Raw genomic sequence first — 25,378 nt, 5'->3', positions numbered from 1 at the left:
AGACATTTAAGTATTTAACCAGTCAAAGCTTTATTCTTCTGTATACAGTGTATGATTAATTAATACTGTGTAAATATGCAAACAATGATTGAGATGAAACCAACTTTCCTATCGCTGCGCAGTTTCTCTAGAACAAACTGTAATATTAAAACTGTTCGGCGGTACTAACTAAATACACATAATAATAATTGATGAATATTATTATGCCGTGACGTCTTCCAAGACTGGGGAACAAAATCTAGTGCACCGAAAGATGCATTTGACGGTTTGAGTCATTTTTAAGAATCGTCGCTGACACCCGACTCGAGCATACTGTAATAAATTGTAATATATATCTTCATAATAACTATGGTAACTAATTAAGTACCAAATTTGTAGCAATAAATGTGAAACTCAATCGGGTATAATATGGTATATTATACTATATTTATTTTGATAGATGTTATACTATTATTTTTGAAAGTCTCATTTTTATATTTCGCTATATTCTATCAATGGTATTGTGATATTATTTAAATGTGTTTTTTTTTTAAAATCTATTATTATTATTATTATTATTTTTTTTTTTTTTTTTATTTTAAATGAGCCTCAACAACAAAGGTTATTGGCCTTTAACTTAAATATTTTTTTTTAACAAGAATAAGTCATTAACAATAATATATACAAAACAAAGGTAATAATATGAACAAAAAAAGATTGAGATATATCTAGGTTAAATAATTTGGTATAGTTTGGTTTGTTTTAGATACTATTATTATTATTAGTAAACATGATCTGTCTTAGCTGAAACTCAGGCGCAAATATACAATATCAAACGATTCACTATTAGCCATCGTCTCAGTGTACAATCCAACGCGCATATATGTAACAGTGTAATAGTAAAATAAAACAAGGCGTCGCGCGTCGTCGTCTCTATAAAATATTACGACTTTACAATAACTCAATCGCAGAAAACCTTTCAATTTTCAAAAACCCCATCGTCGCGTCGTCTTTCCTGGCATAATATATATTTTTTTAATTTCATCATAATATAATTATGTAGATATGTACCTATATAGTGTCGTAGCTATGCGGTCCACGCCACAATAATATATTATGTTACAATCGCGCCATACCAATATTATGGTATCGTATAACCACCCGATGTCGCGTCAATATTTTACTACAGTGATCCGGTCGAAATGAATCCTAAGAGGTAGAGCGGGAGGGAGATAGGCGACGAGTGCTAAAAAAAAATGTCAGCGCAACATGATGTAATGTATATTTGTCGAACCGAATATAAAATATTATACTGTATTGTTTCTGTATAGGTAATATTATTATGATAATAGCGACTAACGCTAAAAACGTTGGAATTTCGAAAGTAAGTCGACCGGGGCGAGAGACAACGACCATCTCGGCTATATTATACATATGTATCATTATTTATTACGTGTTTACAATATTATACATGTATACGCATAATATGTAATTATATTATAATATCGTGGTCGGTCGCGTAGGTATTATATTATTATTATTATTATTACTATATAAACTACGTATATATATATGTATATACGATAGCTGGTGTTGTGTTATTGTCGCGTCCGCGTGCCGATGACCGCGCGTTCGCTCTCTCCATCGTTGGCGGATGCTGCTGCTATACTAGAGTGGAGGCAAAATGATAAAATGTAGGTACACAAATATATTAATGATCTGCTTAATATTTACGGTCACCGGTCGATTTGACGTAATGCGCATAATATCGTTTTGACATCGCGGTCGTCGACACTCATATTATTTTTCTATGTTAAATTCGTTGGAATTTCGGTAAAATAAACTCCTGGGTTAGATTAGGTTGTGGACGCAATGATACAAATATGACATATGCAATGAGCTTTGAAGCGCAAATCTAATCAGATTAAACTTTTCAAAAAGCTGCTCATTAAGCTCGTGAAAATCTATTTTACAAGACTTTCTGTATAAGTAATATATTAAAATATACCCATAATTTACAGTTATACGCATTTGTTTGTTATAAATAAGTACTCGTACTTACATATTTATTTTTCACATAATAAACGTAAAAATGTATATGATTTATCGCGACAATTCCTTGGGCTATTCTTAATTATATTATTCTATGATGGTAACTCAAAAGTTTTATTAAAAAAAAAATAATAATCACAGCGCGGTCACGAACGATACCGATACGGAAATACGTTAAATCTGTTCTAAATATTTATTAGTGTTATTATTAATAATAATACAGAATTCAGATTACTTGATTTTTTTAAAAATATATTTACAACTGTTTACATGCTTATATTTTGTTTTATTTTCACATGGTTAAGTATTAATAACAATAATATGCTAATTTACCGAATAGCAAACGAATATAATACTACAAAAAATAATAAAAATACACTCCATAATAATGTATTGGTACCAGTAGCAGGTGTAACGCGTTTACCCTACGAGACATGGCAACGAATCATGATATTATTAATATCTATAATACATTAAAATGCCATGTCACAGTGTTAGTTATTGAACTCTTCTGAAACGGCTTGACCGATTTTCATCAAATTGTCTGTGTAATATATTCAATACATCTAAGAATACGTTTTAGACTAATTTAAAAAAGAAATTTATCATCCCTGAGACGTGTTCAAACAATAATTTTAAAATTTACGTTATGAATTTTTGTTTATAAATGGTTTCTTTGGGTTTTAAAGCTATAATAATAATAATTATTGGTTGCCGTTGACTAAAAAATGGTTGCCATTGATTATAGGAGAAATAATTGGTACTTAATTATAATAATTATTATTTTAAAGTAGGCTTATAGTTGTACTAATAGCCACTAATCTAGGGATTTTCTACCAGAGTGGCTGAATTGTACTTACTTCTCCAAGTTACATCCAAAAAGATTTGAACAATCACAATTTTTCAAGTCAGTTGAGTTCAGTTTCAGGTCAGCTAGATTTACGATAGAATTTTTTGTTTATTAATGGTTATTGCTATGGGTTATAGGATTTAAGAATAATATTTATTTACTTATTTATTATTACTTTTTTTTTTTAATTTGTATAAATTCTAATTGTTTGTGTCATTAAAAATACCAGCAAAACGCCAGAGTGCCATTTTTTTTCGTAGAACAAATGCAACTACAAATACTACAATGCATTTTTAGATATATATAATTCTTTTTTTCTAGATGATATATATATTACATATATGTAGATGAATATAATGCAAACATATTGTCTTATATTTTCAATTCCTATTTAAATTTTGAAGACGCCAACAACAAACATTTTAATGACATTTTAATCTATACCTATTTTATTTTAGTGGATATGATGGATGAAAATGTTATTATATTTGCAAATTTATACATATTTATTATTTATTTAACTTTATGTAGTATTTTGATTTACGCGTATAAACTCAAATGAATACTTACTAAAATTAATTGGTTTTGTTTTAGTTATTCGTTTAATTTCAAGACAATAGTCAAATATAATAATATGCAAGGATAAACCGGTTGTTTTATATTTAGTGATATTTATTCAGACGCTAAATCGACTAAAAAGAGAACCCATCACTTTATGATAAATCTAAAAAACTATTATTACCTACCTACTGGCTACTTAGTCTACATTTAGAAACAATAAAATTACACGTGAAACACTCTGTGCACAAGATAATGACATAATAATAAAAGTGTATACTTATGTAATTTATTATTTTATGGATAAGCCCTAATTGTCGTTATTAGAAATAAAATCATTGAACGCGGTTAAAGATAAATCAATATACAATCGTATGCCGACGCCGCCGCCGTCATATAACATGGCTCTCTGAATTCCGTCGGTATCGATATTATTAAATATTGTTGCAGGTCGAGGCAATTGTAGGTCTCGTGTGGAAAAAAATTGTCGAGAGGGACGCGATTGATTTATAACAAAGGATCGGCCAGACTGTAGCAGTTATTATATTATTATTATTATACTGGTATTACTGGTCAACACTTTGTCATTTAAGGATAAAACAATATTAATTTATATATAATATATATATATATATATATATGTACAATAACTCGGATGAGAGGAAAAAAAACTGTAAGTAAAAGACATAATTAAAAAGGAAAGTCGCATCTCGCGGATGGAAACACGCTGCGAATGATGTGCTGCAATCGTCGCCAGTCACAATTTATACTTTTTTTAATTAATGGAAACTCGTGGCGTGTGACCGCGGCGACGGTGTTCACTCGCGTGTAAATACGATCAGCCGATCGATTATAATTAACAATTATTATTGCTATTAACTATGCAGGTATGGTATACCTATAAATACATATAAATAAAAATCATCGATGATTATGATTGTTGGCTGTTGCATCGATGTCGTTTGCACAGTGTATCCGACAATCAAATGTATCTAATGCATTTTTTATCTCCACAAAAAGCACTTCTTATGTATATCTAAGTAAAAAACGCACCCACTAACACGAACGTATTAACTTTTTAAAAAATAAATGTTTAATAATCTGACATAGGTAAATATATGTACTGTAATTATTTATTAGTTTTTCGTTTGAAAAAGTTTAAAATGTAAAAGAGATTACGATATAGATTCCTAATTGGTTAGTATAAAACATAATTTTTATCAAAAATATAGTTTTGTTTTCAATGCCAATTAATATTTAAAAAAAAAATAGTTTCGAAAACGTTTACTTACGGTCTTCGAGAATCTATGTATTCGCTGTTAAAATAATTGGCCGATTCGTAATCATAATAATGTAATATTATACTAATATATAGTAATAGTAAGTATTATGTGTGCCGGGCGTATACCGATTTGCTAGCATAATATGACACGAATTCGTTCCAAACTCTGCGCGATTATATCGTCGTCCGAAATCAACGTGTGAATATTAGGTATGCGAAAAAAATCCTATAACATAATTTATATATATATATATACATACCTACGTGAGTGGTGGTGTGGTCGCTGACGGAATCGATTAGTATTTAAATTCTATTTAATATTATTACATGCGTAGATATAATATTATGAGCAGTATTAGATTGTTATTAACGCGCGTGTGTGTGTAACATATTATATTATTACAGCTTCGAGTCGTGACGAGAGGATATTATAATATAGACCTCGTTTACTTTGATAACCATGATATTGCAGACTATATATATTGTCTGTTGTCGCAACATAAGATTATTATAAATAATACATTATTCGTATCTATAAGTAAATTCATTTTTTTATTATTATTTTAATATGGCTATAGAACTGTAAATAGTTTCCGTGTTAAAAACTGTTGATAACTGTGCCCAAAAATAGGTAATATATAAATTACGTATAATGTATGCAATTTTTTCAAAGAAACTAGATTTTAGATGTACATAACTAAATATAGCTTGTAAGTTATGCATCAATTTAAATTTAACTTATAATAAATATGTATAACGTGTTAATTGTAACTGGGGGGGGGGGGGGGCTTATGTTGCAAAGTTGTTGTCAAAAAAAAAAAGCAAGAAAGTGGATATCGCTCTGCTGTACAGTAGGTTACAAGTGGGTTACTGTAATGGATGGAATTAGATTTGAAATCAATGATATACCATTGTATACGAAAAACGATACTGAGCGGAGACGGTTTATCTGTCTAGGATATATTATTATAGATTATTATTACTTATTATTAATAACTTATTCAAATATTTGACTTTCCGGTGGACATTTTTTTTTTTTTATAAAGGTATAGACACAAACTTATAACTTAAATCTTAAATTTAAAAAAAAAATTTATGAATTTTTATCTAAGATAATTTGAACATTGTCGTAATTTTTACGTATTTTGTCAAAATTCAAACTTTGAATGCTTATAAAAAAAATTGTGACTAGGTATGTATTTCTTTTATTTTTCAACTGCTATTGTAACAATATGTTGGGAGCCTTGTATTAAATCTCCAAGCTTTTATACCCAACAAATACATTTTTATCGATATTAATTTTAAAAAAAAACTAATAATGATCAAAAATTGCATATGCCTATAAATAGTTCAACTTATGTCGAAATTTTTTGAAAATTGCATGGTGGATATAAAATACTTATATAAACATTCGGTGAAAATTTAATGTATCTATAAACATTTGTTTTAAAGTTACATCAAAAACCAAAATCAATTTTGTAAAAAATTGATTGTGCGTAAAAATTCCTGTTTTTCCTTAATTTTTAGTTTGTTAATCCCAATTATTTAGAAAAATATTAAGAATTTTTAATTTTTGACTCACCAAAGTACCAACTAAATTCATTTTCTGATCGAACGAAGTACTGAAGTCGAAAATCGAAGCGAAAAATGACCTCTCTAAAGTTCCACAACATTACCTTTCAGAAAAGATGATACACTTGAAACTTTTGAGCAAGTTCAGAGGGAGAAAAAGTGTTCACAGAATAAAAAAGAAAAAGAAAAAGAAATAGACATCATTGTAAAACCAATACATTCCTCGCTCCGCTTAGAATCTAAAAATGGGTAATTATTAGGTAATATTTTTTTTAAGAGAAAACTGCAATAACTAAAATTGAAACAGAATATGCAAAATAAAATGTAAAAAACAAATTTATAATTTGATCTGCGAAAGTCATAAACATCTTAACTTTAACATTACAATATTTAATATATAATTGATCTTTTAGAACGTTCAAGGTACCTATCAAAATAGCCAAATATAATTTTCTATCAACATTGCACTACAGTATGTAAAAAGTGATCTTAAAAAAAATCAAAGTTCAAAGCATTAAAAAATATTTGTCATTGGTTAAGTTAGGTTATTTTTCTCCAATGTCCGTTATTCCAGACATATACAAGGTAAATTGTCGACCTCTTTAAAAAACTCAGATTTTCTACTACAAATGATCAAAACAATAGCTTCTGTTATGCACATATATTGCATTTAATTTGAATAAGAAGAATTGTTGAGGACCACTTTTTTATAATAATATAAGGACGATAATATCATTATAATATACAGAATATTGGTCGTCGATATGATCATGTTCTAACCTACAGTCAAAAGGAAAGTTTATGTTCCGACTCTTACTAAACACGCATTGTACTTATATACCTAAGTTATATTTTTAAACATAAGTCACTAACTCCAACGACCATCACTATGTTGTGCTTGCATGCATCTGGTTGCATTATTCTATCGACATAGAAAGGTGTGCAATGTGCATGCCACCTTTTTATGATTGGTTAGCCGTTCAGTGAAAGCGACCAATCATAGTTTCGTTCGTCTTGGGGCTATACGCAAAATTGTGAAAACAACGTTGTAGATCAAAATAGAGCTAGGCATAACGTAATCAAATAAACTGATTAAAAATAATAGTTATTCAATTTTTTCGTAGGTAAATAATATTATATAATCTGTACCTGAGGTATATTATATATATATATATGTTAGTATGTACCTATTATCGTATTACAGAAATATTTATGGTCTTACATTAGAATAATAATATGATTTTGTAGACTGATGTGATGCGGTAGCTCTCCTCAATCCTAAAACGTATTCTGAGTGCCAGCATAACCTGCAGTGTTACTCGTTACTGGATGGATGACCACTGACCATCCGTGATTTTAGTGAAAAATCTACGCCATTCATAAACTTATTCAAACCAACTATAGCCTTTGTAAAAAACCATCATAAAATAACCTTCACCCAAAAGCCTATTCTGCTGTGAGTTAATAAAAAAATAATAATATGATTTTACCTGTTACGTATATTGTAACAAAATCTTAGCACCTATATTAATCTTGAAATTATTCGCTGACGATCAAAATTATAAAATTCGATAAAAACCAATTAATATAAACTATAAATTACAACACTAGCTAGAACGTATAATATTATCGGTTTTACTTTTTTTTTTCTTGTCTGTGGGTTAGATAAAATTTGTCCGCGGGCTGCTATTTTGTGACTCCTGACCTATACACTATACAGTATAAAGTATACATATAGTTGTTATATAAAGTAGATATTTGTTAGTCGATGGTACGATAGAGTTTTAAATATATATTTATTTACTAGTATTTTATTATGATCTAAGGCGTTTTCGAAGGCTAACCTAACCTAACCTAACTTTAAGTATATTGAATATAGTTGTACGGTAATATAATATGAATATACGATTTTTTTTAACTACTGAAAAAATTTAAATCTGGTTTCAATATTTTTTGAAAATTTGTAAATATGATTTTTAGAAAACTTTTGATTATAAAAACATTTACCTACCTACCTATCTAATTTAAGTGGTTTACATTTTATGATTTTTTAAAGTCTAATTTTTGTTTTCTAATTAGTCCCTACTCCCTATATATTCAAAAATGTCATAAATAAGTTTATACTTTTTGAATTTGAAAACATTTGTCATTACAGTAAACGATTTTTGCGTCATTCGCATTTAATATGAAAAATCATGAATTTTATTATTTATTGTGTGTACCTATATGTATACATACGAGTCATTACAAATGGATCTGTTTCGTTGATATATGCATAGATACGTAGGTATATAATAAAGCGGCAGATTGTAAATCGAAATATTATATGTGACGTGCAAAACTTTATAATATATATTGTGTGTGTGCGTTGTATAGCCAAACGTGAGTATAATAGTCATTGATTTTACTATACTATAATCTAAAATAAATGGTATAATTATAATACATAGACATATGTCGATATTTTATTTTTTAGATAAAACACTCGTTGTGTCATTTAGATTATAAGTTGACCGAATCACCTCATATGGTACGAAAGTTGGACTGCAAATATTATATTACCTATTATATTTTTTTTGCCAAAAATCTGTCTTGAATTTGTAATAATTTTCGTGAAAATTTTGAATAACCTATACAATCGACTAGCTGGATTCAGTAAGTCTACTGAAATTGTACCTACCTATACTGCATTTAGTTATATTATATTATTATTATTTTTACTATTATTGCGTACATTGAACAGTTAAAATAATGATTTCCCACGCAATACGCTCGTAATATTTATAATCACTCAATCGATCAAATTGTGCACACATCCCGAAGACGTTCTGACACAACCGGAGAATGTCCATAAATCCAATAGAAGTGTACACACACATGCGCGCGCGCGTTTATTTCTTCATCTTAAATATGATAGTTGTCGGGACAAAAAAAAATAATGATACATTTACTGGCCATCGTCACGAAGCTCGTATTGTTATTGATCATTATATACCTGTATACAGAGCGGTGCAGTGCATTGGCATTATTTTATTTTGCTGGTACTCGTAAGAGTTATAAAATATATCAGCATTATAAATGTTTGTGCATAATTTAATGGTTGGATAATGTTTAAAATCGTATTTTAGGTACTTACATTGTTTAACCTTTAAGTGTAATATTGCTCGTGAACCACTGCACAGCCATGACTTGTCCTTAATTTGTTTCACATTGTTGGTCATCTGAAGGAAGAAAAATTAAAGATTTAACATTTTTATTTCAACTTAATATGGATGGTTCTTATTGATTGTCCCAAACTATTAGGGTTTTCTTGATTTTAATATCCCACAGAATAGAACCATAGGTTTACTTCTATTTGGTATGTAGTTTTACAAAAAAAAAATTGTACAAATTTTGCCTATCTGTAGAATTAAATCATTAGCAAACGAATCAATAATTTAATTATTGAACTATATTTCCATTAAATATTTTAATGATTATAGTATTTTAGATTGTGAGTGGAGCTATATGAATGTATTGATTTTTTGTTTTTAATGTATTAATATTATTATAACCGTGTTATCGGGGTCAGACTGGACCGATTCTCTGAACTGTCCAAATTCGGTCAGAAATCAACCACGCGCTGTTGCGGTTTGATAGCGACGAAATGTTTCCGTCGTACACAACATTACATTCGTTTATACGGAGCCGTCAACACTGAGCGTTTTTCGGTTACCGTTATTTTTTGAATTGGCAGGTTTTTAATAAATTAACATACTAATATTATATTTAAAAAATATTTTCCTAACATGTACTGAAAAATTAACAACAGAGGTCCAAAACTATCCGTGCATTTGGAATATGACCTCTAATGAGTCTAATGAGCACATGAATAAGTAAGGACCTAACAATGTTCTTAATTAAGTGTAGGTAACTTACACCTAAGTTATAATATTAGATACATTTCATTGAAATCAAAAACTATTACAAATACTAATTTCTATTAAATTTCAAATTAACAACGATTCCTCCTGCGCTTTTTAATCTCGTTTATATTAGGTACTCGGCAGCCGATAAAACACATATAGCCTGAACGGTCGTGCCGATTGCGGTTCGGTCGCTGACAAAACGCTAGTCTGCTCGGGCATTATTTCTCTGATCGGTGGACGCCCGCCAAGCGAATTATGAATGACTTAATTGTGCTCAAATGCACATTAGAAGCGTCCGACTGCCTAGATTCACATTCTCACAAAACCAGATAAGTGTACATTAGGGTTTATACTACAGAATATAATATTATAATATATTTATATTATAATTCTTGGTGTTATCAGACATTAACCCATTATGGTGGTATCACTGTTATATTCTGAATTTTGTATATCACCCATGGCAATATGTCATTTGGTAATTGTTACAGAGTTGTGGTTTTGTTTAATTCAAATCACAAGAATCAAATACTGTTTATAGTGTTGAGTTATATTTACTCATATCGAAGAGGGACCAAATATGTTTTATATATTTAATAAAAATTTTGAGTTTTAATCAAAAATCAAAAATCCTTAAATGACCAATCATTTTTGGTATTTTTTAAAAATGTAGTAATTATTAGAAATTTTGTGGAAATTGTTTAATATTTCAAACAGAAACGTGTTTTCTTGGAGATACGATATATCGTATCAGATATTATTTTACGCACGCAATTGTAATATTGTTCATTTATGAGTATACTCACTATAGTCACTTGACAAGTATCAACTCGTGTCGATATTTTTGTCGAAAACACTCGACATTCATCTAAATTTTCAAGATTTTCATTCTTCTCATATAAATCTTCAAAATAACTTTTCGACTTAATATAAACCTAATATAACCTAACATTGTAAAATTATTAATGATGGTATTTAAATGAGTTGATATACTATAACTATTGGTAAAAAATGAGGAGTTTAGGTAAACGATATTAGCTTATTATCTCAAACTGTCGAAAAGGCTTGAAACCTTCGCATTGAGATAAAATATTATTATTGATAATGATAGATTGATAGGCATCATTAATATTTAATATCATTAAAGGTAAGTAAATATGTTGTGATCAGATGGTCTTCATGTTATTAGCGCTGTGGCAACCACAGCGCGCGATCCCTTCAGTCTAGCTAAACTATACGTTTTTTTGCGTGGAAGACATTCGAACAATTTATTACTTAGCTAGGGTAGGTAACTATTATTCTTTGATAAAACCTAGAAAAACGTAATTTTTCGAGTCAAATTTCAGAGACTTGAGTTGAGTATACCCACTGTTTTTGCGTGTCCCTGCGATCGATGACGAAGAAAAGTCGCGTAATACTCCGAACGTCCGTAGCTACCAGAGAATTATATTATATATATATATATATATGTAACTCTATATTATATTATATCGGGTGGACTTGGTTCAAAAGACCTGTAATTGAACGGGCGCGCGATGCCTTTGCAAATTTATGCGCCACCTCGACCACTCGGTAGGTATGTGATGGTCGAGGGGTAACGGGGTCACCGGACCTTTGACGTGCAAATCATCGTCATTGTGTATATACTCGCCTGCCGCCGGACACGCGTTAGACTCGCTAGCGCCACGCCGCTTCCCCTTTCCCCAGGGATATTCCCACTGCATCCGACGATAATATACATTATTTTATAATAACTTTTGAGTGAGCCGTAAATTATATATGCTGCAGTGTCTTTCAGATTTAGTGTGACGTAATGCGCAGAAATCACATATTATAATCATCACTGCAATTTTCGTCACACGGAATTTATTAAAGACCCAATAATAGTTATATAAAATAATAATAATACATTTTAGTGTATAATATATATATAACTCAAAAAGAATGCAATGTGTACGTGTGCGCGAGTATTGAATTTCCTAGAGTGCCATTGCGCATGCACATCATACATCCGGAGAAAACCACATGTTATGATAACGTAACGCCACGTCGTCGACGGTCTCTCGGGGTTTTGGAATCCATTTCAAATATTATTACATCGATATCTACGCATACGCATTATGTGATAATAAATATAAATTGACAATCTAAAATTGATATTTAATAATAAGATTGATTTTGGCAAAACCTAAAACAAATGATTTAAAAAAAAATAAATACAATTATAAGAATAATTATTGTAAAAAGAGAAAAATTGAATTATAAACTATTTCAGTGAATTGAACTTTCCGATAAGGCTTTTGTACCGATAAGTGGTGTGTGTACATTATATATATATTAAAGATCATTGGCGTACGCAAAATTCTTGAATGGGGGGGGGGGGGTTATCATATTTTATATACATATATTGATATATTTAAAAAAAAAAAATGTTTATACAATTTTGTATTCTTTTTTAGGGTTAAATTATTAATGCGTTATCGGGGCCAGACTATAGACCGATATACGAAACCTTTTAAAACCACTGAGAAGCGACCGACCCGACAAAACGCATATTATGATCTCAGCCTAAATATAATATTCCATAAAAAAAATCATAATTCGTATTTCACTTGGGGGGGGGGGGATTAAACCCCTAAACCCCCTCCCATCGATACGCCACTGTTAAAGATATATATATATATATATAAATAATAATTTATATAGGTAGGTATGCATACAATATTATGCTCAATTCAAATGATTTCACCCTCTCATCGACACCACTGGGACTTTTTTTCCTGAACCGATCATAATATTAAACTATAGAATCTATATAGATACCAACCATTATAGTAATATTATACAAGTATGTGGATTTTAATAACTCGAGTTTCCACAAGAGTGTACATTTACCAGTCGTAAACATAATATTATAATAATAATAACGCGCGCCAAGTAATAAAAATTTAATAATAGTAATAATAATAAAAACTGTAGTAACAACGTGGTAAGTACATAATATATATTTTTATATTCATTTGTATTTTTTTTTTTTATGGGTATCGTAATTAACGGCCCTCCGCATCGCAAATTTCTCGAATTGTCCGTTTCTTCTTCCTCACTCCGTCATGCACCCTCGCGCCGCGCTGTTAATTTTGATGCGACAAACTTGACGCCGGCGTTTCTGAATTTTTACTACAGCAGTGTACCTATATATACCTAATACAATCCACACACATATCATATAATATACGGTCCAAAGATATCGTTTTGACGCCCCGGCTAACGCAGTTAAATTATTGTAATGTTCAAAAACAATGTACGCGTGGCAATGAGCCAAATGCGTTTTTTTGCTTCGTCATTCGTATCGTTAGTTACCTATATGTATAATATTATTAATTTATTACTGTATATAATACCCAATAGTACCCATCGTTGTGATTCGTTCTACATAGTTTACGTTATATAAGTTATAATTATTATTATATTATTTTGTATATACGGTGTTTTTTAAATATTATTTTCATCCACACTATAATGTAAAACGTTGGATTTAATTGATTCGATTATTATAGTGACAACTATACTATAGTAGATGGTAATATGATACCACTAATAACTATTATAATACAAATATTTATTATTATTCATTATAATGTTTAATGTATACGATAATAATATGACCGGTAGATGTTTTAAGCAACTGGCAGGTATACAAAATATACAGACTATTAATTATTAGTGATCAAATATCCACTGAGTCAACGAAAAAACACATACACTATACAGGATGATTCACCAAGCTTTAAAAGCATGCTCATTCCTATTTTACCATTCATGATAAATTTGTCAAAAAAAAATAGATTTTTTTGAACTTTTAAGTATATTCAAAGACCCTAGTTTTAATCGTATATATTTCGAATACTATTTAAGGAGTTACCTATGGTATAAGTAACTATAAGTAAGTAACAAACTCTTTTTTTCAACCAACCTGTATATTGAAAAATATTAAACAGATGATGTTTTTGAAAATATTTTTATGTAACTAACTAATTTAAAATTCAAAGTAGTTTCTGAGTTGTATAGACTAAGAATAGTGTTTTTAAAAATTGATTTAAAAAAATGTTCAAATACGAGTATAGGTGTAGATAAGTATGCAACATTGATTTTATATGACTCGGACAATTTTTATTAAGTCACACAATTTTGGTTAATTACTATTAATTCCTTTAATTTTTAAATCTTTCATTGCTACATTATCTTCCTAACCATTATTAAAAAAAATTGTTTGAATTTTCTTTAAATATACGATTATCCTAATCACCGTATACCTAATAAATCAACAATATTGAGAATAAGTATATGGATTATACAATAGTCTGCAATATGTATTAATTAACTCATTAATTAATTGTATTTAAAAATTAAAATGTTAATAATGTCATTTTGGATACCTAGCTAATGCGATGTGATAAACATCGAAATTGAAAAACGCGTTAGGTAAATTATATATGTATATTATGCTTAAAAATATTTAGTTAAATAGATTTCACTTCGAGCCGAGTCTATCCGTTGTCCATTGGATTATTTCGAAACAATCACGAGTTCAGATAGTGATATCATTAACTACATGTTGTATAAAAAAAAATACACCACCGAAAAAACAACAATTGTGGTATTTTTTTCTTAATAATAATATTGTGCCCGTGTATAAGACGTTTAGTTCGTCGCCTCGTACCGATCATTAGAGCGTCGATCGAACATTATTATTTTTAAAAAAGAAAAAACTTGCAGACGATAACATCTTTGTGTATGTAATTTCCGAGAAAAGAAAAACCGGTGATTTGATCCAGAAAAAACATGTCATATATATATCGAACATGTATAAAACAATAATAATATTATATTATAATAAATATTTGATTTTTATCGAGCAAAATATATCGGACGTGGGGTACCAATAATATGCATAATATTATATATTGGTACCGGTTGAAGTCGTGTGTGTGTGTACGCGATATCATATATACACTCGATACTTACCTATACACATGTATATATGACCGCGTAATATATTACTATTATTGTAAAGGAGTACCGCGGGTGGGTAAAACGCTACGCTACAGCAGCAGCTACTACTGTTGGATGCTACGTCCCACGGCACCAGAGACTGACATCTTATACTAGGACGAGAATATTATATTATAGGCATAATATACCAGTTTCGATTTATAGGCACGCCGATGGTGGAATGGCAATGTGAAAACCATGTAGGTACAAATCTGGAGGTTGCATGATATATATAAGCGCTGCTTATGTGTTAGTGCTCGTTAAATGGGCGAAAAAATGGAAAATCATTCTCAATCCGACTAAAAACACAGCAGTTATTTTCACACTTTCGTTGACCCACTAATTTTAATTCCTTAAAAATCTACGGACAAAATATACCATGGTCTCATAACATAAAATATCCTGGGGTTATTTTGGACAAAAAACTTACCTGGAACCCACATATTATATCCCCCAAAATACAACAAGGATACCAACGATTAAAAATGTTATACCCATTGATAAATCGGCAAACATCATTGAGCTGGAAGTGTTCATTACTTATATATACAAACAAATCATTCGTCCTCTATTACTGTACGCTGTCCCTGTCTGGGGTCAATGTACTTCAACCCACATAAATAAAATCCAAGTACTTCAATCCAAAGTCCTCCGTGTGATTTCAAATGCCCCATGGTTTATTACGAAACAATGTGTAGCACACCGACTTCAATTTACCAACAATTAAGAACTACGTAAAGTAGTATCGGCAAGCTTCTTAGTTCTTCTGTCATCTATACGCAAAGCAAGCGGTCTACAACATTTCGGGTTAAATGTCGGCCCCATCAATCAAAGACTAAAACGTGGTCGTCCTCATGACATCCTAAATTAGATTATCTTCAAAAAAAAAATGTATTGTATATCGTCCATTACTTGTAACACTATCTTAAATCTAATAATGTGTATAGCTAATTTGTTAAGCTAGTTATTTACTACATATTATGTTAATATCGTTTTTCTAAATAGCTAAAAATTGTGCATATTATACTTAAGTTTAGATGGATTTGTCAGGAAAACTTTATAAATAATTTTAAAAAAAAGTGAGCGTAAAATACATTTTTTTCCCCTAAGTACCAATTTTGAAAACCAACTTTATTAAAAAAAAAACTCCGAAAGTTTTTGTTTAGAATTTATATTCATGTTACATCCACTGCTACAGGTATGAAATAGCGATCCGAACGATATACAGCGCGTATTATCTGCTGCAGGTATCTATGGATAACGCCAAAAGAGTTTCCCGCAAAAGGAGAAACTACTCGTATAATAACTCGTACTATATGATGATTGTAATAATTATTGTTAAGGACCTTCAATATTAATTATTTAAGTACAATCCGTTGTGATTTTAATATTACGATTACCTATACCTCAAAAGCAAGGAATACGACAAGAATATTATAAATGGTTAATATGGTTATATTTCAGAACTATATATTATAGCCCATAGGTAATAGAAAAAACATACCCTATAATATCGACGGAAGCATATTATTTTCGAACGAATCCCTGCACACATTCGAGTTTCCACGATATTACTTGGACATGTACCGAGATCAATACGATATGGTAATTCGAAATCGTTTTGCGATTCCAGGGGATAAAATCTACGCGTGTTGTACCATTGCTTTCTCGTTTTCCGTTGCTGCAGTTATCTCTTTGCGCACACTCAGTATAGGTACCTATATCGCGGCGATATACGGTATCACGAATTTTAAGGATATTGCATAATATGGCCGTACCACTCGCACAACCGATGCCGAAAAATAAAATAAAACCATACAAGCACGTGTATACCCAGTATAAAAATATATTATTTATGATGGCATATATAATATGTATAGAATATATAGAATATCGTATAGGTTTATTCTCTAACTGCGATCGCGCGAGAGATCTGTTTCCCGAGTAACTGGAAAAATATAGAGATATTCCACGCGTGCGATAGTATATAATATGGAATAGCGTTTTCTTTATTTTATTTACTTCGTCCCGTGGCGTACATTATTATATAGCCAGATGGGGATAGGACGAGAGGGCGTGTTAGGATAAAGGATTTTATAGTGCAATAAAACTTTACATGTGTATATAATATATATATATAAACGTAGGCAGTATAAGTACTTGTGTTTTTCCGTATTTGTATTGGCACTTATATTCCCAAACCCTGCACACACACACACACACACATACTATGGTCGGATTTTCATCCGAAAAACCTTACAGGCGTGTGCACGTGTTTATCGCCGTAAGCACGTTGGTTGGTTTTTTTTTGTTTTTTTAATTCATCAGAAAGCCGATTTTCTCCGTGGTTCTCCCATGCCGTCACCTTGTTTGGACGTTCGCAGCCGATGCAGAGCCAGGACGTTATCGTTATTCCGGGCATGTCGTTTTGCGTTCACCGCGACCAATGCGGTAATTAATTTTTCAAACTGGGTCACAACACCACGCTCATATAGCTGCTACAACACGGATGATATGCGAATCGTGCATCGTTTAGCTCGTACGTACAGCATCAAGTGAAAAAAATCACCGTCCGCAGCACTATCATTAAACCTACATGTATATAATAATATTACTATCGTATATTAAGTATACCTATATTAAATAGTGGTAATTTTGGTTTTATTATTATTATTATTTTTTTTTTTTGTCTTTCCCGTGAGAATTCCTACCAAGTCGCCGATTAGGTGGAAAATAATATAATAAAAATATTAATATACAGGTATAATGCACACAGATATTAATATACCTCTCTCCACGGCTTGAAACCCATTAAATTATTATTATTTATCTCGTTTGAAATGAAAAACGGTCGTCCCCGCTTGGCAGTTGGTACTTATATATACATATCTGTACACACACCGCTTGCTGCTACCATAATAATAATTTTATACATATATATACTGGTTTGGTAAGTGTGTGTGTGTGTATTAAAGAGAGACAGAGAGAGTGTCCGGAGTATATTAAACGTTCGTGCTGGTGTATTGACCTGATCGCTGCACACGAGGCGATTGACAGTTTTTTTTTAAATTTAATTAATTTTTTTTCGATAACGACTGAATTTATAAACAAAGAACTAACCTTGAAATTGAAAATCAAGAGCGTATATACATGTCTGAACTCACATTTTGGAGCGATTCGTTAGCAGACGTGGTTGACGTCGGCCGTGTTTTGTCTTTTTCACTACCTATGATGTTATAATAATAAATTAATATATGAATATTTACATAATACAATTTCGACGTGTGAAAGCAATTATACTAACCATGTGGCATCTTGAGAGAGCTCAATTTTTGCAAAATTCAATTGCGTGCTTGTGACGTCCAACGCAGATGAACCCACACAAAAATAATAAAAATATATTATAGATATAAGCATTAAGCAGGTACATTGCGATAAGACAACTTATACCGCACTTGCCTCAGGTCTCCGCCAATCGACGACCGCGCCGCCTGTGTGGTAGTCGCACACACCAAACTTAAAACAGCTACGAGCAGTGAGCAGAGCACAGCGCTATATCGACGATGTTACTAATTAATAAATGATATTATATTTTTGATCATTGTCACTAGAAACAATACAATTTGTTATTAAGTTCATAAAAAATAATGTAAAGTAATTTTTAAAAAAAGTCTAAAAATACAAAACACCTATATCTATATATCTATATTTGACATACCTTATAAAAATGAATGTTTATAAAAACTTAAGTGAAATGTCAATTTACTAAATAATATAACAATAATGTTATCGGAGATTTCTAACTCTTACCGTATTTTGAATTATTAAAATTATTAAAATAAATATTTTTTATAATAAAGTTCAAAATTGAAAATAACAAAATTGCAGTTTTTTATGCTCAATCGTGTTGTAGTCCTTTATTTATGCCCAAAGAGTATCGGCTAATTATGAATTATAAATAAATTATAATAATTGTCATACAATATAAACCGCAAGCACGTGACCCCCTCTGTCGCCTGTTGCCTGTTCGTGCCAGCCACAATGGCCAAATATCAACTGACAGAACGGAGATACGGAGACCAGTCACTTAATTTTTTCCCGTTTGAAACAGAACATGGACAACTAGTAATAAACGTTGTTTTGCTAATTCACCTTTGAGGTGGCAAATGTCGAACATCATGTTTCTATTCCTGTTTTTGCGAATACCATATATTTTTATTTCTTAACGTCGCCGGTACTTATACACATATACGTATATTTAATTATTTTTATCGCACCCATGACCCACCAACAATCTCCTCAACGGAGTCGCCGTGCAGTGTATTTTGTATAATTATTCTGTCTCAAGATGATGTCCACCCCGTTACGAATTATTTACGTTGTTATTTTATTATTATATTATTATTCACGGGTGACGCAAACCTCGTGGCACAATAATTTTGAATTGAATTTTCTATGTTCAAGTTTAATTCTGACCGAGTTTTACGCAAAGTTGGCTTCCCAGCACCAACTTAATATTATCAATAAATAAAAACGTACTGAATATTTTTAATTTATTTCTGACTGCAAAGTATTAGGTACTGTTCCATTGTGTTCCAATATATTATTATTATTATTAATTTAAAAAAATCCACGGCACTCCAGATTTTGTCTCGGTCCGTGGCTGACGACTGTACTTATAATATATTATATCTCAGGCGACCACATTATTTCGATTCACATGCTTTTAAATTATTTTATGTGGTATTATATTATTTAAATTTTATTATAATTATCTAATTCTTATTGTATAATATATGATCGTCTAACCACATATGATTGGCTAAACTCATTCCACATTATGAAATATTTTCTTCACTCAAAGGATTAACTAAATGAGTTAACCATACAGGAAAATCATAAAAACTTAACAACAATTACAGGAAATACAATTAAATATGAATTTATTTTACCTACCTTGGAGTCTCAGATCTATATATTCTTGTACATTTTCCGTCACCTGTTACGATATTATCCATTTGAAGGTTGAACATACAATTTCTGCGAAGTCAGGCATATCTTTAAAAATACTTAAATGATCTTATTCATGATAATTTGATAATTGATATTATTAATTGCTGTGAACACATTGATCGTATTTAAATAGGATATTTGCATTATGTTACGTGCAAACAATTGCCGAAGGCAAACAATATTAATCATTTTCCTCCATCACCGTGTGTTATACAATATGATTACTTAATTTTTTGTTATATATATATATATATTCACATAATATTGCTTACACAATTTTGGTCAAGTTGTAGATAATATTAAAAAATAGATATTATGTTATTTAATTAACAAATGAAGTTTTTTTCGCTTATCTTATTAAACAAAACACAAAATTATTTTAAGCTTGTAAACATGCACTTCTAAATAATATAAAATATCCACGCTTGAAAATTAGATAGTTATCATCGAAAATTGCAGCAACCCATACCTCCTTTATATACATACCTACTATATATATATATATATATATATATATCAGCCGCGTGCATCAAGATAATGGCTGAAGTAGCAAAGTGTATACGCATTGGAAACATATTATATTCCATAACGTCTACGATACTCATCTACCTCATATATTGTGCCAGCTAATGACGCGTAATCTATTTTTTACGGTTTTGAACGACGATCCGGAGTGACGTCGAGATCAGTATCTAAACGGTAAAATCCTTCAAACACACGTTATAATCATCGATATATATATATATATATATATATATACGAGTATATACATAATTTATATACCGAGGTGGTTAATAAAATATGATATACCTATACCTACCGTGGTGCCAATGTGCTGTGCACATACAGGTAGCATAGTATAAATGAGTGTTCGCCGTATGCGTCCGCGATGACGAGAAACGATCAATTTTATTGCACTGCATTTTTCGCGTAGAAACGACGATAAACGCGTGGAAAAATCTACGTACAACAACGCCTGGGCCAGTGTACAATATGCAAATATATACATAAATCGCGGTAGTCATAACTTAAACCTCGGTTTTGGTTATGGATATATTATATTATTATTATGCACTCACTCGCAATGCAGTCATATCTATACCGTATAGACTTTTATCCAACTATAAGTACGTTATACACTCACATCCTTAATGCCATTATATATTATTATTTCACGTGTACACAGCTATGACGACTGCACATGAACTGAGTCTCGCTAAAATCTTTTACTGCCAAAAATATTAAGTCCCGTGAAATTTAAAACAGAATAATTAATAAGTCCATGTTTAAAATTATTAAAACTGTGTTCCCGTCAAACTTAAAACAAAACCATCTTCTTTACCTACCGTTCTTACAGATTTAGTACTAATAACTATAATAAGTGTGTGACTAAAAGTTATTTTATGTTGATTTTGAGAAAACTGATTTATGTGTTTAATACTTTATGTTACTCGTTAAAAAATATAAAATATAAGTATAAAACGATAAAATTAAATTGCATACATTGGTAAAAATGCATGGATAAACTTTATTGCGTGTACCTATACCTATATTCAAATCGTTCGAATGAATATTTTAATTAATATAATCCTAGGACTTAACAAATTTATTGTTTCCCAATCGCCGATGGCCGCTCAATTGATATATATTTTCGTTTATATAATTATACCCGGAGCTCAATTAGCAGGTAAATTATTCTTTAATATGCCGTTGAGGTGACTCAAAGAACTTAATTAGTATTATATTAAATAAACGCAATGGTATACTATAAATACTTACTTTATAATATTCACGAGCGCGCCTGCAGGTGGATTTTATGTTTCACTTTAAATATTTTCGGTTTGCTTCGAGTCACGTGAAATATTAAGTATATTATGGTATTATAATAATAATAAAATTGACATCAATCGACGAATAAAAATAAATTATAATGATAATAATGACAACGCACCCCGACCCGTCACCGTATACGCTCGCACGATCCGATAATTATGACGTGCTCATCCTAGCTCGTGTAGACTATGCCGACGATTACCCTGAACATAACATACCATACCGTGGTATCCCGTGGTAACCTGCGGTGCGGACGGCGCTGGTGGGATGACGAGTGATGCGTCCCACCTCGCGCTCGTGCGTAAATCATTTTGCCGCGTGCGGACGATTAATTTTAATACGTTTCTTATTTATTTTCCTTCCGACCCTCGAGCGCTGCGCTATAATAATATTATTACTTTAGCACCTATAACGCCATGATAATTAATCACCGTTAAGTTGATTTTTTTTTCATATATTCCTATACATAATATTATTATATTGCTGCGAACGATCGCGGTATAATACGTGCGCGTAGGGTAAATTCCGTCATAATTTATACTGGCCACGCATATGTAATCGGATACGCGTTGCGGATTTCTCGCGATTTTCCTTTTTATTTTTGAGCACATAACGCACACATACGCAACGGATCTGGTTGGCGAACGGAAAGACTTTCCTAACCGTGACGGAACTACGATATTTATCATAAACAATATGATGGCTATAACTATAGGTCACTGCGCGTTATCGATCTGCGAGTACTTCTTATACAATTTCGCTCATCCGTCGAACTTTTCTCGTAATATACCCAAGCTATTTATTAAATTTCTGTTTACTGTTTTAAACCCTCACGTATAGTGATCATATATTATTTTAAGTTTATAGACGTGTCCATGGGTATTTCCTGTCCATGCACAGGCATGGCCTGCGAAATTAGATCTAAATTTAAAAATGTGATTTAATATCATTAAATTGGGGGTCATATTCCCAAACCCTAACAGAATTTTTATTTTTGTCCGTGGAGGTGCAGTTTTCTCCTCCCTCGAATATGCCATAGTGTACACGACCAGCGAATGAGGTCTGCAGGACGCACCTATGATTTTAAAGACTTTTACTTCGTACCGTCACCAATAGCTATATGATATAATTTATTCCCTAAAGTCAGAGGGTTTCTACACTAGTGGGCTTCCCTCCTCATGCCATTGAATGTTGTGTATATTGTATCTTAACTACCTATCAAATTTACTTTTGTATAATAAATAAAAAAAATTAAGAAATTATAAATATTTATATATATTATCTTGCGTATTGTATTCTATGAAGTATTGTTCAAAAAATGTATAAATGTCTAAACGTCGTATTTATGTCCAATGAATTGATTAAAATAAATTTAAATTTAAAAGTTTCTCCAATCGTGTATTCTGAACATGATTCTTATTATTACCTATACCTATCTTATTCAACGTTACAAATGTTTTGAGACTGAAACTGACTATTTGATTATTATATATTATATAATTGATAAAATAATACATTTTCTATATGGTGGTTTTCACCAATGTTGTTATTTTAGTATTTTACGAACCCATGCCGAATCCGGAAAAGGTGCCTATATACACATAATGATGGATTTGTTGATTGTATTATTGTGAGGTTGTTGTCCTCGATAAAGCCGTAGACAATTTCACATTTAAAGAAGCAGTTATATCTGATGCACAACTCCAACTTTTACAGTGCCCATTTACGTCGGTTGTACAGGGAACATAGGTGTAATACTATAATATTATAATTTATATTATATAAAAATATTTATACGAACGGAAATTTTTTATGTCTGAGACTATATATAATTGATTGCAAATAATGTAATGTCGTCGGAAAATCGCAATGATATTACGATGAAGATTTAGGCTGTACAGTGTACATAATATATGTATGTGCAATGGTGCTATATGAAGTTGCAATGTAACAATTTTCAATATCTTCTTAATTTACTGATAAATAAAAAAATTAATTCAAATTGTATTATTATCTCCTAACGGTAAATTTAAATTACTGTATATTCTTGCAAATATTATGTTTTTTTGTATCTCTTAAATATGTAATCACGAACATGAGTTCATTTAATAAGGTGTATTTGTACATCGTACATATTATATTCTCATTGGAGAACGCGCCCATACTCCATACCTTAACATATTATACAGCTTGCCATCTAAAATACCTAATAATGGCACTTGTATGTTTAATTCAGCGTGGGTTCTATTATGAATACAAGAACAATCATATTTGTATTTAAATATAATGAAAAAATCACAGTGCACTGTGCATTATTACCTTCATATTATGTTTGTATTTATTTATTTATTTTTTTAATTATATTTCATAATTTATATAATAATATATAAAAACAAGTAAAACAAAATACGCCTAGTGTGCATATTATTTACTCATATACATTATACCTATGTAACCATGCAGCGTATATACAGTACGCTATAATATTATATAGTGGTCATTATTTTCGATGTAATTTATGTGCGTACAGTAGAATGGAAATGGTTTACAACTCGTAAATAATAATATTTTATCGTTTTGAATGGTCTTCGAGCTATTTGAATAAACACTGTTTTATTAACACCATATCCACTTCATATATAAATGTTTTTGTGTGAGTACATACGCACTAATTTATTCATCATATTACGGAACATATTATTATTATCATGTGTGTACGTAATAAACCATACTCGCGGACTATTGCCCAATAAAAATACATTTAATTGCAACGAATCCGTTCGCCGCGGCCGACCTGTTCAACGGTGTATATCATACAGTATTTGAGTTTGGACTGTTGCTTATTTGATCGGCCATGTATACGGAAATAATAATTGGTGATGTTTCGGTGTACCTATGCGCGATAGATCATATAAAAAATTAAAAAATAGACACCTAGTATGTAGTTAGAAGACCTGGGGACGATCGAGACAAATTAATAAGCCCTTGTAATATAAATTTAAATGTATAATAATAGTTATAATACGACATTGCAAAAAAACACGATCACTAATTACGATCGTTGTGATAATTACACATGTGATAATGAAACACCGGTGAAATTAAACGAACAATTAGGGAAAGGCCTTGAATAGGTACAAAATATTGTAAATTATTATATTGTAAAATATATATGTTATCATACAATTACCGCACTTTCAGTCGCATATATTATCTCACGATGCAAATGCATTTCAAACTGGAATATTAATACATTCAAGTACACATAGGTACAATAAT

General features: G+C 30.7%; 1 long non-coding RNA gene across 1 annotated transcript in view; it reads right to left on the bottom strand.

Moving 5' to 3' along the window:
* Window positions 1-22,217, bottom strand: part of LOC149055893 (uncharacterized) — a 97,086-nt gene extending 74,869 nt beyond the window's left edge. The window contains exons 1-2 of the long non-coding RNA XR_016191437.1: window positions 22,046-22,217; window positions 9,430-9,514 (exon numbers count right to left, since the gene is read on the bottom strand). This is a non-coding gene — a long non-coding RNA (uncharacterized LOC149055893). The remainder of the gene's footprint in view (window positions 1-9,429; window positions 9,515-22,045) is intronic.
* Window positions 22,218-25,378: the final 3,161 nt, after the last annotated feature.

Source organism: Diuraphis noxia, unplaced genomic scaffold, assembly GCF_037042655.1.
Source record: "Diuraphis noxia isolate RWA-SAM2 unplaced genomic scaffold, SU_Dnox_SAM2 contig0004, whole genome shotgun sequence".
Classification (NCBI taxonomy): Eukaryota; Metazoa; Arthropoda; class Insecta; order Hemiptera; family Aphididae; genus Diuraphis; species Diuraphis noxia.
The sequence above is the reverse complement of the archived record's forward strand: the minus strand, read 5'-3'. Positions and strand labels throughout refer to the sequence as shown.